The sequence below is a fragment of the Talpa occidentalis genome, unplaced genomic scaffold (assembly GCF_014898055.3).
Source record: "Talpa occidentalis isolate TD23 unplaced genomic scaffold, MPIMG_talOcc4v2.1, whole genome shotgun sequence".
Taxonomy (NCBI): Eukaryota; Metazoa; Chordata; class Mammalia; order Eulipotyphla; family Talpidae; genus Talpa; species Talpa occidentalis.
The window spans coordinates 132,692,449-132,709,877 of record NW_026555331.1 but is presented as its reverse complement, the minus strand read 5'-3'; the positions used below and the strand labels follow the sequence as shown (position 1 = coordinate 132,709,877).

Here is a 17,429-nt window from a genome sequence, read left to right as displayed (position 1 = left end):
CTGCAATGAATATCAGTCACTCTGGAACCTTGTTCTGCAGTAAGTCATTCTTCCCATAAGATGACTTGTGCAGTTATATGCATAATACGACTATGTTGGCTCCCTGAAATCTTACCCCAACTTTCTTCTTCTCCATCCACTGATGGAGTAGGTGTGTTGAACCCCTCTCATTTTGCCCTTATTCTACAAAGTTTTTGGCACCTATCCCTGGCCTTTTCATCTCTTTCATATTCTTCACCATGTGATATTTATTTTTCCTGTCTCCTTCCCACTAGATTGAATACTCCATGAGAGTAAGTATAATTATTTCCCTCACACACAAACCCAGTTCCAGCCATAGAGTAGGTAATAAGTACCTATGAAATTCATAAATGTTAGCTTTAATTGTCTCCCTCTTCATATCATAAATTCTCAGTAATGGAGAAAAATAATTGGTTTGACCTCTTCTTTGCTGTGTAATTCTGCCTCTAATGAGCAATTTCCAGTCACATTCCCACACACTCTCAAATGTCCCAACTACCAACTCAGATTCCCAGATATTATATAAAAATGCCCAGGATATTAAGGAACAAAGAGAATGGGGGTAATATATATACTTCTTGAAATCTTGATTCAGTATAGATGTTTTTTAAAATTCATAACTGAAACAGGGTATTTTAACCAGTTCAGGATCCTGGCTAAAGACAAGGAAGGTGATTTCTAAGAAAATGTTCATGACAGGGCCTCCTGGTGGCGCAAGGGGATGAGCACCGCACTATGAAGCAATCCTCAGCCTCTGCAGCATGAGTTCAATCCCCAGTGTGGGTTGCTGACCCACATGGTGCAGCAGACCTCTCCTGTCTCGCCCGCTGCTGCCCTCAGCAGTGTATTTCAGTCAATCTACCTTCTGTTCTCTGCTCTGTCTCTGGTGGATTCTCTCACCCTCCCCCCACACCGCATCTCTGGCCTGTGCCCCAGCTCTTATATGCATAAATAAATAAATCTTTAAAAAAATTCATTACAATAAATATAATAAATAACTAAATACATAATTTTGTGAGGAGATTTAGTATGAATAGCCGTCTATGAATGAGATGTGTGTGTGTGTGTGTGTGTGCGTGTGACAACCTATAGAGTCTTACTCAGAGAAAGAATGATTAATTCACAATGTGGTCCTAAGTATTTATGATACACCTTTAAAATAGAAAGGTAATAATTTAATACCTAGAACATGCAAAGTGCCATGCTAAGAATATGAACACTATCAAGAGACAGTCCAGTTCATTATCAAAAGCTTCTTAATCTTGAATGGAAATTGACATCTCACTGTTTTAATTTCCCTCTTAGTTGCAACTTAGAACAAATTTACTGTAATAATAGAGAAGCATGTTCCAATTTAACTTCAAAGCTGTTGAAACAAATGACTTGTGATGGATCATGATATTTCTTTTTTTTAAAATAAATTTTATTTTTATATTCCCCATACAATTGCAACCCCCTTATTTTGACCCCAATCCCTTCCCTCCCTGCCCCCCACCCCCCTATAGTGTCTCTGGTTCATAGTTGTTTGTTGATTTTGATTTTCACTTTCTTATAGTTATTCATTTTCCTGGTCCCTTATTTAAGTTCTCTAGATTCCTGCTATGAGTGAGGCCATCCGGTATTTTTCTTTTTCTTTCTGGCTTATTTCGCTGAGCATGATCCCTTCCAGCGCCATCCATGTTGCTGCAAATTGCATGTGTTTATCTTTTTTGATTGCTGAGTAATATTCCATGGTGTATATGTACCACATCTTCTTGATCCAGTCATCTATTTTTGGGCATTTGGCTTATTTCCAAAGCTTAGCTATTGTAAACAATGCTGCTATAAACATAGGGGTGCAGGTGCTCTTTGGAATTGATGTTTCTGTGATGAATCATGATATTTCTAAATGTTCAATATTTGTACTTTCTAAATACCCATGATCTCACATGTGACCCTATAATAGAGTGAACATAACAGAGAATTCAGAAAACCATAGTCTAAGTGGGAGCGGGAAGGGGTGATCACCCAGATACTCCCCATTTTCTCCTTGGCCTTGTCCTCATGTGTGAATTGTTACCTGGTATGTTGCTACGTCTGCCTCAGCTGGGAGTTCTTAGCAGTTACCTGTTCTTTTCTAGTTGGTTGGTCAATCCTGTTGGTCCTAACTAAACATTCACCATTCTCTTAAATTATACGATAGGGCAGGAATCAAAGTCATTTACAAGGCTAGAGAGAGCAGAGCCTAGAAGAGGGAAGTCAGTTGTGACGTAAATTAAATTTAAAGTTACACCCTCTACTCTGCAGTTTAAGACAAAGTATGTTCTATTGTATTTTGTGCCTCCTTTTAAGTTTCTTCTTAGTAATTAATCTTTGCTGTAGTAAACATAACTCCTAACCTTTTACATCAAACCATCATAATTTTGGAAAGCCAGCACTGTCCACTGCAGTGGATATTAAGCATTTTCTATCTGTAGCTAATCAATGTTACCCTTAAAGTGTTTCTTATTCTTAAGATGATATTGCTATATATTTTAGAGCAATACCAAGTCAGACTACCCGATCTAGTAGGTATCCTTAAACTTTGCCTACATTTTCAGCTCCATAATCATTCCCTCAAGATGAAAAATTACATCCTTCTCTGGCTAAATAATAAAAAAATGCCCACTTAAATTAAAAATTACACATTAACCCCTTGTGGTACCCAACAACTTCCAGAGGGATCCATTTTCTCTCTCCCTGGTCTACTGCTTTTCCCTTTAAGTCCATACTGACCTCTCAAATGTGACAATTCTTGCATGTTTCCCTCCCCCAGAAAGGCAGAGTCCCCTTCCAGATTCAGGATTGTTCCTCTTCCCTCAAGAAATGAGGGATCTGAGGAGCAAGTTCATTACCAGCTCACACAAGCTTAGATTTTGTTGAGGCCTAATGACATATTTTGCTAATGTTCTGCTGGAATGATGAACAAAGGCACCTGCCGGCGCCCTGGAGCCCCTGCCACCCTGTAGGCTAAGGTCCTATGAAGCCTGGAAACAGCAGAACCCTCCTTGTCTCCAATCCTTGGCACCCGCAGGCATAGATCAAAATGCAAGGCTGCTGTCCATCTCTGCTCCTCTAATGTCACATTCCTCCCTTAAGACATAGTGAGAATGGCACATATTAAAAAAACTATCAACAACAAATGTTGGCGAGGATGCGGAGAAAAAGGAAGTCTCCTGCACTGCTGGTGGGAGTGCAAACTGGTCCAACCACTATGGAGAGCTGTGTGGAGATTCCTCAACCTGCTAAAGATAGAGCTTCCATATGATCCAGCAACTCCACACTTAGGCATTTACCCAAAGGACACAGAATCATTAATTCAAAAGGGCACCTGCACCCCTATGTTTATAGCAGCACTATTTATAATAGCTAAGCTAAGGAAACAACCCAAATGCCCAAAAATAGATGACCGGTCCATATACACAATGGAATACTACTCAACAATCAAAAAAGATAAACTCATGCAATTTGAAGCAACATGGATGGAGCTGGAAGGGATCATGCTCAGCAAAATAAGCCAGAAAGAAAAAGAAAAATACCGGATGGACTCACTCATAGAAGGAATTTAGAAAACCTAAATAAGGGACCAGGAGAAAGACTAATTATAATAAAGTAAAAATCAGCAAGCAGCTATAAGCCAGAGACATACTACAGCAGGGGAGGGGGCTAGGAGGGATTATGGTCAAAATAAGGGGGGTGGGAATTGTATGGGGACTATAACCAAGATGAAAAGCATACATTGTGCAAAAATGAAAAATGATATAAAAAATATAAAATATTAAAAAAAAAGACATTGTAACAGGTTCTCACTGGTCCTCTGCCACACCCATCACATGGTAAGCAAACCCTTCCCCACTCTCCACATCTTCACACAACCTTCCCTCCATCTTGTCACCATCACAGAAACCCTATACTTTGTAAAAACACAATTTCCCTACAGCTGTCTTCAGGGGACGCTGCTCACCATGTCCCTCAGGGTCCCCAGTACGGGTCATGAGATTGACTTTCTATCTCCCTCCTGCCTCTTCAAACCATCCCTCCATTGTCCTTCCTTTTCTCATGGCTCATTCAATCAGCTCTTTCCATGGCGCTTGCTGTCTCCCAACACTTAATTATGCTCCACATTCACCAAATGTAACACCTTGGTTATTATCATTCTTTCCACTTCACCATTGTCATTGAAAATCCATGTGGGTCCATCCCATTTTATTCAGCAATGTTTTGGGGCAAGCTCCAGAACTTTTTAATCAAAGCTGAGCTGCTGCATCTCTGAAATGTTAAATTCTAATATATATTCTGCAAATAAAATATGCTTTTCTTTTAACCTAATTCCTGCTTGCTCTGCATTCATTCAAAACTTTCATTTCTTTGATCAAGGGATTATGATTACTCATTCTCTTTGAACGTACATTCACACCATCTTCATTTCTTCCTGGAAACAATCCACTTCGTCTCTATTGTTTTACCAAAGGTACCCAGTAACACCCTAATCCTGGAGCAATGCTATCTGTGTCCATCTGGAATATGATCCCCACTAGGTAATGCTTGCTAAAGTCGCAGAAATGATACAGACCAGTGCCCCCCAGACTTCCTGCTGGTCACTCAGTATTGCCTGCTAATAATCCTTTTTCTAGAACTCTGGTTAGAACACTTCCCCATTCTCCACAAAGTCTCTTCAAACCTTTATTATTCTCATTTAACTCCCCTGCTTCTACACCTGCATCAGTCTCATTAGATGAGCTTGACTTATAAAGAACACAGAGGCCATATGGCAGGGTTTGCTCAATTTGTTTTATTGTTAATTTGCTGCTACCTCGTCTCATACTAACTGTCCCCAGACACCTCTTTTCAGGTTCCTTACATCTGTGAAAGCTTGCTTCCTTCTCTTATATTTTCTATCTCATTCCCTCTTCATCTGAAAATGCTCACATATTGTTGCCAAACACCATCCCTGGAGCTGTGCCATTGACCCTCTTCCTTTGTTCCCTGGGGAACACCATGGCCTCTCTACCACTTGCAAGATTCCCACCTTGGATCCCTCCCATGAGTTCCAGACAGGCCCAGGCCACTCCCATGAGTTCCACACAGAAAATGTCTGTATTTACCTGTGTCCTAGATCCTTTCCCTTGGCTGTATCATGAGTATTTCGAATTCAATATAACTACGACAGACACTACAGTATGCACCAAAACCCATCCTGATCTCCTTCTTCGTTGCTTTTTGCTCCTAAAGACAATATTAATAACACACCTCCCCAGCTTGTTTTATAGATAAGCACAATCTTGCCAATCTGGTCTTATTCACAATCTGGCCAATCATATGCAAGTAGAGACTTCAAGCTTCCTGGGAAAGTTCTAATATTTTCTTTTGCCCTTGCTCTGCTTTCAACCCAATCCCAGCTGAAAGCTGAGTCCTGAAAGTTAACTAGCATTGCTTTATGCCTTTCAGATCCAGCCAACCTGTATTGGGCTTGATATGTCTCAATACCTGGGTCTGAAAGTTTGTGATCCATTATCTTGTTTCCAGCATCTAGCATAATCTTGGGCATGTGGGAAGCTTTTAATTCATGGTTTCCAGTTGCAGATATTACCTATAGATGGGAAGGAGAAGAAAAGGATGGATATGGGGGTAGGGCACAGCTCTAGCTTCTCTATTAAAATAAAGAAGGAAGGCTGAGACCTTACATGTGAACATGGTCAACACAGGTGACCCTGGACCCACAGAACATGTATATTTGGGGCACTGACTGAGCCCAGATATAATGCTAGTTCTAACATTTCCACATTCTAGAAAATAAACATTGTTTAGATAATCCACATGTGATCTATTTGGCTCTAGAATTTTATGTTTGTGGTTTTCCTTTTTGACAAATTTCCAAATTATTTCTTTGTACAGATGGGCATCTTGTTCCAAAGGAGTGAATTACTTTCTGTCTTCACTTTGTCTCTAAATTTAACAATTGCTTTCCTTGCATTGTAGTCAGCCAGTCATAAAACTTGAGTCGCTATTGTGTGATTCATAGTATTAGACAGTCAGTGAACATTTAGAGAATAATTAGCTGAGGTATACATTAGCAATAAATAAGTACAGCACAATCCTTCTGAGGCCACCCTTTCTATACAACATTGATCATAAAGCAACATATTTCATGAAGAGGGTAATGCTTATAAATCCTATTAAATGAAATTGACCAAAGGACACAGAAACATCCATTCCAAAGAACACCTGCACCCCTATGTTTATAGCAGCACTGTTTACAATAGCTAAGCTTTGGAAACAACCCAAATGCCCAAAAATAGATGACTGGATCAAGAAGATGTGGTACATATATACCATGGAATATTACTCAGCATTCAAAAAAGATAAACACATGCAATTTGCAGCAACATGGATGGCGCTGAAAGGGATCATGCTCAGCGAAATAAGCCAAAAAGAAAAAGAAAAATACCGGATGGTCTCACTCATAGCAGGAATCTAGAAAACTTAAATAAGGGACCAGGAAAAAGAATAACAATAAGAAAGTGAAAATCAAAATCAACAAAAAACTATGAACCAGAGACACTTTTTGGGGGGTGAGGGGCAGGAGGGGAGGGATTGGGGTCAGAATGGGGGGGCTGCAATTGTATGGGGAATATAAAAATAAAATTTATTATTTAAAAAAAAAGAAATTGACCTTCTTTATGGAGGGCAATTTGGAAATATCTTGCAAATATGGTTATACTACTAAGGGTTTACACTACAGTTGTATTTTATGAAGTCTGCAAAGATTCACATGCAGGGAAATTGACTGGGGCACTTTGTTTAACAACAGAAAACTTGACACAAGTGTCCATCCACAGGGAACAGTCTTAATAACACACATCCATACAACAGAATATTGTATGGATCTTAGAAAAGATGGGTGGAGTGAAGATGTAGAGAGACACATTATAATGCACAACATAACACATTATAGGCTATTATGTATACCATGATTTTGTTTAAGTAAAATAAGGGGCTGGATGTTATATGCACCTGACCATGTCTCTATAACTTCTAGAATGACATACAGGAAACCGAACAGTTCCTCTTAGAAGTTCAAGAAAGGTGGGCCAGAGATGGAGAAGAAAAACATTTACTTTTTACTTTAGGTGTTTGAATATGTTGCCATTATTATGAATTATGTTTACATTTTTAAAAGTACAGATTAATTTATTTTTTTATTTTATTTATTTATTTTTCAAGATTTATTTTTATTTATTTATATAAGCACTGGGTACAGTCAGAAGCATGGGAGGGTGAGAGAATTCACCAGAGCCAGAGCGGGGAGCAGAGCAGGCAGAAGGACCGAAGTACACTGCTGAGGGGAGCAGCGGGCGGCAGGAGAGGTCTGCGCGCCATGTGGGACCCTCCTCCGGTGGCCGGGGAGCAGCCGGGGATCGAACTGGCGCTGCAGAGGCTGCGGGCAGCTTCGCAACCCAGCGCTCAACCGCTGCACCACTGGGAGGCCCAGTACATATTAATTTAAAGAAAATAATATTTAAAAAAGTAAGGTAAGAGAACAGAAAGTCAGCACAGGACTGACCATGCCTCTGAAGTTATACTCATTTCCTGGGTAACATGATAACACAAATAGGGTGGCTTGGAACTAACACAAACGTCTTATTCTTCTGGAGACCAGGAATGGGAAATCAAAGTATCAGCAAGATCGGTTCCTTTTTAAGGGCTGTGAAGGGCTATGGGCCCACATGGTCATTTCTTACCATCCTCTGTTCACAGAGCTTACATTCTATAGGAAGAAGAACAATTCACAGGAACCGAGTAAATGTTCCAGACAGAAGGATGAACATGTGAAACACTTTTGAAGAAGAGGGCCTCTCAAATTCAGAGTGGGTGGTGTATGGAGACCAAATAGGAAATAGAGAGAAATCAGTAAAATTATTTTGGAGCCATAATTTTCAGTTTGGTTCATTCTACTAACACCAATGTTAGGATTGAGGGAAAGCGTTAAGCCTCTTTAATTTTGTTCTGTTTAAAAAATTCTTATTGGTTAAGTCTCTAAGCTCCATCTTTTCTAATAAAACAAAAAAATTTTACCAAGCAGCTGTCTTTTTAAATAGGGGTGTCTGGGGACTTAGTAGTAGAAGACATTTTGACTTTTATTTAGTTTGTTTTAATAAAATATTTGCAGCAAACTAGGGCTACCAAAATAATTTTTATATTTGTAAAGCTGAATTTGAATTTGAATGAAAGTGAGTGTCTAGCTTGGTCATTCTACTTTGTACAGAAGAGAGCTATAAAAACAATGGTTTAAATATTGATTAGCTTCATCAGAATCCAACAATGTATCCATAAGATAATTCACCACGACCAAGTTGGATTCATTCCAGGGGCACAAGGATGGTTTAACATCCGAAAATCAATCAACGTTATCCAACACATCAACAAAAAGAAATATAAAAACCATATGATAATATCAATAGATGCTGAGAAAGCTTTCGACAAAGTGCAACACCCATTCATGATAAAAGCCCTTGAAATTCTTGGGATACAAGGAACATACCTCAACATCATAAAGGCCATCTATGACAAGCCAACAGCCAGTATCATTCTCAATGGTGAAAAGCTGAAAGCAATTCCATTAAGATCTGGAACAAGACAAGGATGTCCACTCTCACCACTGCTTTTCAATATAATACTGGAAGTCCTAGCCAGAGCAATAAGACAAGAGAAAGACATCCAAGGAATCCAAATAGGAAAAGAAGAAGTCAAACTATCACTATTTGCAGATGATATGATAATATACATAGAGAACCCCAAAATCTCCACAGAAAAACTAATTCAACTCATCAGTCAGTTCAGTAAAGTGGCAGGATACAAAATCAACACGCAAAAGTCAGTAGCCTTCCTATACACAAACAATAAATCTGAAGAAGAAGAAATCAAAAAAACCACCCCTTTATTATCGAAACAAAAAAAATCAAATATTTGGGAATAAATCTAACAAAAGAGGTAAAGGACCTATACAAAGAAAACTATAAAACACTGTTAAAAGAAATAGAAGAAGACACAAAGAAATGGAAAGACATCCCCTGCTCATGGATTGGAAGAATAAACATTATTAAAATGGCCATCCTACCAAAAGCGATATACAGATTCAATGCTATTCCAATCAAAATCTCAATGGCATTCTTCAAAGAAATAGAACAATTATTGATGAAATTCATATGGAATCACCAAAAACCCCGAATAGCCAAAGCTCTACTGAAAAAAAAAGAAGGAAATGGAGGCATCACACTCCCAGACTTCAAACTATACTACAAAGCCATAATCATCAAAACTGCATGGTATTGGAACAAGAACAGACATACAGACCAATGGAATCGAATAGAAAATCCAGAAATAAACCCACAGATTTATGGTCAACTAATCTTTGACAAAGGAGCAAAGACTATGCATTGGAGCAAAGAAAGTTTGTTCAATAAATGGTGCTGGGAAAACTGGGTCGCTACATGCAAAAGAATGAAGCTTGACCACTACCTCACACCATACACAAAAATCAACTCAAAATGGATTAAAGAACTAGACATAAGACCTGAAACCATAAAATACATAGAAGGAAATATAGGCGAAACACTACGGGATTTGCACATCAAAGACATCTTTACAGACACATCACCCAAAGCAGTGATAGTGAAGACAAAGATAAACAGCTGGGACTACATCAAATTAAAGAGCTTCTGCACAGCAAAAGAGACAATAACAAAAACAAAGAGAAACCCACCAACTGGGAGAACATTTTTGCACCCACACTAATGATAAAGGACTGATCACAAAAATCTGCAAAGAGCTGATGAGACTCAACAACAACAAAGAAAATAATCCAGTCAAAAAATGGGCAGAAGAGCTAAAAAGAAACTTCTCTGAAGAGGAAATGCAAATGGCCAACAGACATATGAAAAAATGTTCAACATCACTTGCAATCAGGGAAATGCAAATCAAAACTACCATGAGATACCATCTCACACCAGTGAGAATGGCACATATTAAAAAAACTAGCAACAACAAATGTTGGCGAGGATGTGGAGAAAAAGGAACTCTCCTGCACTGTTGGTGGGAGTGCAAACTGGTCCAACCACTATGGAGAGCTGTGTGGAGATTTCTGGACCTACTAAACATAGAGCTTCCATACGATCCAGCAATTCCACTCCTAGGTATTTACCCAAAGGACACAGAAACATCAATTCCAAAGAGCACCTGCACCCCTATGTTTATAGCAGCACTGTTTACAATAGCTAAGCTTTGGAAACAACCCAAATGCCCAAAGTAGATGACTGGATCAAGAAGATGTGGTACATATATACCATGGAATATTACTCAGCATTCAAAAAAGATAAACACATGCAATTTGCAGCAACATGGATGGCGCTGGAAGGGATCATGCTCAGCGAAATAAGCCAAAAAGAAAAAAAAAATACCGGATGGTCTCACTCATAGCAGGAATCTAGAAAACTTAAATAAGGGACCAGGAAAATGAATATAAGAAAGTGAAAATCAAAATCAACAAAAAACTATGAACCAGAGACACTTTTTGGGGGGTGGGGGGCGGGAGGGGAAGGATTGGGGTCAGAATGGGGCGTTTGCAATTGTATGGGGGAATATAAAAATAAAATTTAAGATTAAAAAAAAAAAAAAATGAATAAAAAAAAAAAAAAAAAAAAAAAAAAAATAAATATTGATTAGCTTCAATGTTTGATGTTATCTTGTCTTTCTTTTTACTTTTTTATGCATTTATTTATTATTGAGGCAACATTGGTTTACGACACTGTATATGATTCAGACATAGAGGATCACACCCATTCAGATTTATGTTTCCATGCCACATCCACTACCAAGGCACCCACAGTCCTCTGCCATGGTCCATTGGGCCCCTTCCACACCCTGCTCCCCACCTCCACCGCCAGCCCATCTCCTTCCCCGTCTGGTAGCTTCAGTTCTACAGTCAGACTTCTAAAGCTTGTTATTGGTTTGGTTTTGTCTAACCCTTTGTTTGGTTTCTCTATATTCCACATATAAGTGAAACCATCTGGTATTTGTCTTTCTCCTTCTGACTTATTTCATTTAGCATTATCCCCTCAAGTTCCATTCATGTGGTCACACATGGAAAAAGTTCATCTTTTTTTTTTTTAATAACTGAGTAGTATTCTATTGTGTACATACACCACATCTTCTTATCCACTCATCTGTCCTTGGGTACTTGAGTTGTTTCCATAATTTGGATATTGTAAATCATGCTGCAGTCAATAAGGAGTACACATATACTTTCAAATTAGTATTTTTTCATTCTTTGGGTAGACACCTAAGAGAGAGATTTTTAATATTTTGAGAAACCTCCATATCATAGTCTATAGGGGTTAGCCCAGTCTACACTCCCACCACTTACATAGGGTCCCTTTTTCTCCATTCCTTTCCAACAGTTGCTGTTTCTGCTCTTGTTTATTGAGAGGTTACAAATAAGTTTTGAATTTCAATTGTTTCAAAAAACAGTGGACCTTGACGTTGGGTAGCAGGATTACATATGTGACTTAACTTTTTATTTATGTTTGGACTTCATAGTCTTACTTATGACACATTAGAATTCAAGTAGTTAGGAGCCATCATATATGAGAAAACAATCGTGTGTTTCTTTCCTTACACAAATGTCAACTGAAAAGTGACCACACATTATCTTACCTAAGAACTTTAAATTATACCCAGTTAACTCAGGAAAAAGGGAAATTGAAAACAAATTATAAGCAGATGAATTAGTTCTGTTCAATTAATTTTATTAATATGACATCAATATTTGGAATACTTCTTTATATTTCTCATGCATTCCATATCCCTGAACTAATATGCATTTTTCTCTTTTTTAACCTAAGTGACCTCTAAATTAACTAGGATGGGGCCAGCGCGATCCTGCTTGCTAGAATCCAATTGAAAGGCAGCCTGTATCCTCCATTTAGAAATATATATGAGTTTCTGGGCTTTGTAGAATTTGGAGTGAAAAATCTAGTGAGATGGGGCCTATGAAATGACTAATGTTTCCCACTTCCGGTGAGCTAGAAACTCCAAGGAAAGCAGTCTTTGTTGTGGTCTTTCAGCACTTCTGGTTTGGGTTCCAGATGGAATCCAGAGGGTAGATGTGAGTGCAAATGAAAAGAAAGAATAGATTTATATGTTTGGATATTTGAAAAAGTTCAGTTCTTTTTGATTTGTGAACAAAGAGTGTGGACTTGGAACTGGATGTACCACTACAGGCTCTCATACTTTGAAGAGTCTGGATCAGTTGGGAGCGTAACAAAGTGGTAACAACAACAACAACAAAAAGAAAAGGTTATTTCATATTTCAAAGAAGAAAACCCATTTGCAGATTGAAACAGAAACAGCAGCGAGTAGAAACAGGCAGTAGCTAATAGAGAAAGCATACAAGCAAACATTGAACAAAAAATGAACAATGATGTAAGATAGATATATATAAATATTTTTAAAGACAGCTTTTAATTGAGATACACAATAATAGTGACACCAAACATAAGACATATTTGTCATATATTAAGTAGCTACTTAATATATGTCAATGTCATATTAATAAAATTAATTGAATAGAACTAATTCATCTGCTTATAATTTGTTTTCAATTTCCCTTTTTCCTGAGTTAGCTGGGTATAATTTAAAGTTCTTAGGTAAGATAATGTGTGCCGTGGAGATATTGATCACTCATCATATACATAACTGCCTTGGAAAGTACTTCAGCATAGACAGTCCGTTCCTCTCATCAATAATTCATTAATAAAGCATATGATGTTATCATCTTTAAAAATGTATATTTGGTAGTAAGGCATAGTCTGCCTGAGTAGTACAATTGGAATTAACTATTTTAATAAAACATGCAGTTAACTAGCTGTGGGCACTATGTGGACATTTTCTGCTTAACATTCATCTTGGTAATTGCTACACAAATACACCTATACCTACACACACCTTATATGCACACACTGGTGTACACACACAATGGTCCTTGGAATTCTGGTTTTTAAAATCTGAAGAGAATTTAAACTCAGTGATATAGGGAATATGTTATGCTACAAAGGAATGATCTAATTTAATGTTTTCAGTTGTAAATTCCACTCTTTTTTTGACTTTAATAATAATTGCTTAACACTAAGCCATATTTTTAAAGATTATCCACTAATCAACACCCTGTACTTCCACAATTAAACTAAATGCAGATAAATCTGTTTAGAAGGAAATGCCAATACATTCAAACTGATTAAACTATCACATTGTGATATCAAAAGTTAATATTAATTTTTAGTATAAACAATGCAAAATTAGATGCCTCTAAAGATAAATGGATCTGTGACAGGACAGTCCTTTCTTTGTATAGTCATATTTTTGTACTTAGACTTTTAAAATATTTTCAGGAACAATCTAACAATTAATTGCATAGGGAAAAATGTAACTTTACAGTGAGGAAGCTTAGTTGACACCAGTTGAAGCTCAGTTGTATTTCAAGAGAAACACAACATTGATTCTTCAGTATTCTTGCCACAAAAGCAAAATTTCATTTAGCTAGGAGAAAGCATCTTAAAAATTCTAAGTTGAGAGATATTCTGCAAAGTAACTGCCTTGTACTTTTCAAAATGGTCAAAGTCATGAAGGATAAAAGATTGTGGAATTATCATAGTTTGGAGAAGATTAAGTACCATGGTGACTAAAACTAACTTGAGATCCTGGAACAGTGATAGATTATCGGAAAAAAAAAAAAAAACTAAAGTAGATAGAAGATAATTTGGTTATCACTAGTACATATATTGTACCAATATTAAATTCTTAGTATTGATAAAATGCCATGGTCATGTAAGATGTTAACATGAGGGGAAGCTGGATAAAGGGAATTTGGGAACTTTCTGAAATTCTAAAGTACTTTTAAAAGTTGAAATTACCATGATCTGTTAGTCCTATTTCCTTGTAGGTTAAACATTAAAGGAAGAATGTTCTAACCACCCAAGGGCCTTTAAGCAACTTTGTGGTATTTTATACAAAAGAGTAACAGCTCTGGGTAATAGTATCTTACAGTATTTATAAATGTCCTATGGCATAAATTGTGATCTACAAGCATTTCGTTCTGTAAAATTGTGGGAGGACAATCCACAGGCTGAAGAAGAGCTAAGGTACCCCTGTGCATTTATGGATTAATTCTTTGTAATACGCCAATCTCAGGGTGGCAAGGAGAAAGGGAATTGTCATTTAGAGAGAACCCCAGTTAGGCAAAGCACCAGGGTAGATACTTCATATACACCACTGCATTGAACCTTCATAACTGTATAATGACATTATTATCCTTATTCAACAGAAGAGGAAAGAAAGGTTTATAGAGTTGGGGGAAAGCTTTTCTGAATTCACATAACTTAATAAATCAAGCAACTAGAGTTTGAATAATGGGTCTCTCTTACTTCAAATCCATGCTTCACACTGAAAAACAAAACAAAATAAGACACACACTGTATTAAGAAACAAAGACTGTGTTTATGAAACATTTACAGACCAATTAACTCTTCATTAGGGAAGACTCTTTTTTCATGTCTACAGATGGCATCCCTAAACATAACCAGCTGCCTTTAAAATCCTTACAGTTGGTCAAAAATGGGACTAGGAAGAATGTGAATGATTCAGGCCAAATCTATTCACTCCTGTGGAAAAATGCTTCAAAGCACCTTTCCAGCTCATGCTGGATCACTCAAATAAATTTGACTTTTGAATAATAGCACATTAGGAAATTGTTCATTTATTAGAGACCTAAAATGAATTCCCATGGTAGACAATGAACAAATACTTCTATTATTGCCTATCATCAAAGAAAGTATTTTAATATGATTTTGAAAATCATCAGTACATATTTGTAAAGTGTTTTCAGTTCTCCAAAGAAGTTTAGAGTTTGACATTTATTCACTTGTTTTATCAATTGATTCCTTTAACAGACATTTAGTCAACATCTACATAAGCCTGTCACAGCCCCTGCCCTCATGGAGTTTGAGCAAAGAAAACATATGTACATATACATAACTGTAGAAAGTGCTAGATGCAGTAATGAAGATTGATGTGGACAGCGTTGGCACAGAGGAGCATGATCAACTCTGCTTTACAAAGGAGATTACAACTTGAAATATGTTGGAGTTCACCAGACAGAAGGCAGTTGACGGACTGTCTAAACCATGGACACTACAGAGTGGGACAGAGAGGGTCCAAGAATTAGATCCTTTTCTATACTGATGCATCAAAGGAGTGGGCATCTTTAATACCTGAAGGTTAACTGCACACTGACTTATAAATTGCTATTTTTCCTTCCCTGTTGTGATGATTAGCTTGGTATTCAGTCCTTTGCAATAAAATAAATAAGACAATCTGGAACAGATTGGAAATGGATTCTGCCTACTTGTGTTTGGGAACTATGTAAAGCATATGGTGTTGGTTACAAATCTCCGAAGCAGTTTGTTCAGAAAGCAACCGAGCCATATCAGTTCAGGCTTTGATATAATCAGTTATCAGCAAGCATGCCCAATGAGGAGTTAGCATTTTCCTGTGAAAAGGCACTCTCGTCCTTGGCATGCCATTTGGAATTAAGAGTTGCCCATTTTAATGGAGCAACCCAAGATTCCATGACCCCAGTTATAAGAGAAGGTGCTCTGGAGATATTTCAAGATATAAGATTGTCCTTTCACTTGTCTTGAATTCCCCATGGGCTTTGAATTAGCTCATTATTTCCTGAACTTGAATGCTGTTGCTGTGATTTGATCATTACTGCTAAGCGGTTGTCACAACTCACTGTGTGGGATGAAATAACTCTTTCATTCAAAGCCAAGTCTGGTGAGTGAGTCCTTATAGATCACATATCTCTAAGTCTCCACAGCTTTAACCTCAAAAGGCTGCAGCTAGGAATCTGCTCCAGGTTGCCTTTCTCCACTCAACTGAAACCACCGGGTCTTCCCTCTTTGGCACATGTTCAGCAGAAACGCCTTCTTAGTAACCCACAACCATGCAGCATTCCAAGCTGGTCTTCAGAAAATGTCCCTTCTCTGTTTTAGTCAACAGCTGTTCTGGGATCCTGCTGTCACGAATCAGATATGCTTGCCTGGCCCAGCAGAGCTGAGTTATAACTAACATTGCTTTCAAGTCAGAGACCTGGCTTGGTTCTAGAACTCTGCAGTTGTTACTCTGCCCAGATCTGATATTTTGTGGCTCCTTGGTGCTTTATCTTTAAAAGGTCAACTGGTTCTTAAGATTCTACTTGTACTAACTTAGACAGGAAAGCCAGAGTGAGCAGAGCATTAGACACTATTGCTTCTCACTGATTCTCCTGTCTTCATGCCAGGTGATCCTTGTAACTGGAATCGTTTAACTACTGAGACTAAAAATTGGGGAAAAATAGTATCTGAGAGGATAAATTGCTCGATAGAGTGGCCATTATTTTTTATTGAACTTTAGGGTATTTTATCAAATTTCAAATTCTGATTTAATTGTACTCTAAAAATTTTATTGAAGTAAGAATGATTTAACAATACAAAAAAAAATTCAAAGAAGAGCCATGTGTTCCTTAAAGTGTACTCCATGAAATGCAACAATTTAAGAAGTTAGTAAATTGGTAAGTCAAAAAAAGAATGGTGTGGACCAATTAACTTTCATTTTAAGAAGATTTTGCTGAATTGCACTGTCAGTAGCAAGGTGTTCTACCCACAAATCCTCATAATTTAATAAAGGGGATGCTAAAAAATGTTTGACAAGTTGTATATACTGAAGATAATTCGGCTATTTCAGGGAGTTAATTTTCTGAGAAGAAATAATTTTTGATAAAAATCTCCTCTCTTATCTCTTAAAGAATCTATGACCAGGAAAGATCTATATAAAAGGAGCTATTTAGAGGACTAGACTGTGTGGAAAACACTGAATTGAGTAATCACGTGGGATCATTTTTTCGATGATGGAGTCATGAGTGAAAAATTACATGACATCAAGGACCAAAACAAAAGAAAAACACCACAAAGCTAAATGGAAACAATTTACATCCATAGATAGATAGATAGATAGATAGATAGATAGATAGATAGATAGATAGATAAACAGACACATAGGTGGGACTCAAAATATATAATTATAAACAAAATAAATATCCTGTGATGACAGACATTTATCTGGCATAACTGAAAGTCATTTCTGGAAATGAGTTAGTTACTGAATTAGCTGCCAGTTTTCATTTTTTTTCAATAAGTTCCACACTATGTGCATGATATAATCATTTTCTGCAAATACATCTATTTCTCTGTTGATTTATAGCAATTTTCCAGTGTACTTATAACAAAAGTCATTATTCA

At 37.3% G+C, this 17,429-nt stretch overlaps 1 protein-coding gene and 1 long non-coding RNA gene across 3 annotated transcripts in view; one reads left to right on the top strand and one right to left on the bottom strand.

Annotated features, from left to right (window-relative positions):
- LOC119246077 (uncharacterized) overlaps positions 1-15,746 on the top strand; it is a 42,591-nt gene extending 26,845 nt beyond the window's left edge. Inside the window, exon 3 of the long non-coding RNA XR_005125464.2 lies at positions 15,042-15,746. This is a non-coding gene — a long non-coding RNA (uncharacterized LOC119246077). The remainder of the gene's footprint in view (positions 1-15,041) is intronic.
- Positions 1-17,429, bottom strand: part of CPED1 (cadherin like and PC-esterase domain containing 1) — a 255,853-nt gene that overhangs the window by 41,919 nt on the left and 196,505 nt on the right. The gene's annotated exons all lie outside the window — the stretch shown is intronic.